Raw genomic sequence first — 1,327 nt, 5'->3', positions numbered from 1 at the left:
GGAAGATCAAATGTTAACCAATAACTTTGTGTTAACTTTGAAAACCATGGCAACCAATCAAATTCCATTCTTCTTGTAGGTTTATGTCATGCTCACATTTTAATTACAAGGATATTTCAATAAATTTATTTGATATGTAACTCCCAAACAATTAATGGGGAGTTACAAATCATCAAATCCCAAAAAATATACACTTATAATATTAATAATTTTTTTTAATCTTGATCTTCCATGTTTATTGTTTTATCAGTTTTTAATTCGCATAGAAAACACGGTAGTAAAAATTTTCGGTATCGATCAAGCTAATATAGATAAATGCAATGGAAAATAAATCGGCAACAATGAGAAGATTAAAATGGTTTATGATGACAATCGGAGTTCGAGATCGGGAATTGAAGAAATTAACCAAAACAAATGTCTTGGTAATAGATTTTTATGTTTTTAGATTCGTTTTAATCGAAATTATGTTCATTACGATGTGTTGTATTTTTTATAACTCATCTTGTATTGATATCTTTTTTCTTTAATTATTAAAATACGTACCTAATTCACATGTTCAAATGGAAGTACATGCACKRCCCATTTTCATATTGTCATATTACCGACTTTTATGAATCATGAACATTGTGTTCATGTTACTTCTATCATATGAACACAAATGTTATTTTTTTAAGTTTGATACCAAATCTTTATATTTGTGTAAGTGTTTGCACCCGGTGTTCGTAGCGTTGGGGTTATGTGTTCATATATTTTATACGATATGAACAAGAGGTGAACACGATATGAACAAGGGGTAAACAACCATATGAGATCAGAAACATATATGAACAAGGGGTAAACCTTAAATAGTGTGGATGCAATGCATGTATAAAACTCCAGTTGACMAAGGATCGCTCCTGAATGTGTTTATAATGAAGGAACTATTGTTCACAAGCTGTTCATATCGTATTCATACATGTTTTTTTTATTTATTTTCTTTCGTATAACAGTTATTCTTATTATGTTCATATTGTGTTTATAAATGCTATGCAGTCCAAGTTCATATATATGTCAAATTTTTGTTCGTATTTGACACAATGGTTCATATATATATATATAGTTGTGTTCATATGGTTCTTATATTAACAAAAATAAATTAACAAAAAGATCATAGAATTTTTATTTTGTAACTCCCAATTAATTAATGATATGGGAGTTACATAATTTTTTTTAGGGAAAAGTACAATAAAAACCAATGAACTTTCTTGTTTGGAATGATTAAGTCCTTGAATTTTTTTTTGGAACAAATAAGTCCTTGAACTTTCCAAAACATGTTAAATAAGTCCTT

This window comes from Cynara cardunculus, assembly GCF_001531365.2.
Source record: "Cynara cardunculus var. scolymus isolate 2C chromosome LG 1, CcrdV1, whole genome shotgun sequence".
NCBI classification, from domain to species: Eukaryota; Viridiplantae; Streptophyta; class Magnoliopsida; order Asterales; family Asteraceae; genus Cynara; species Cynara cardunculus.
Note: the sequence above shows the minus strand (reverse complement) of the source record.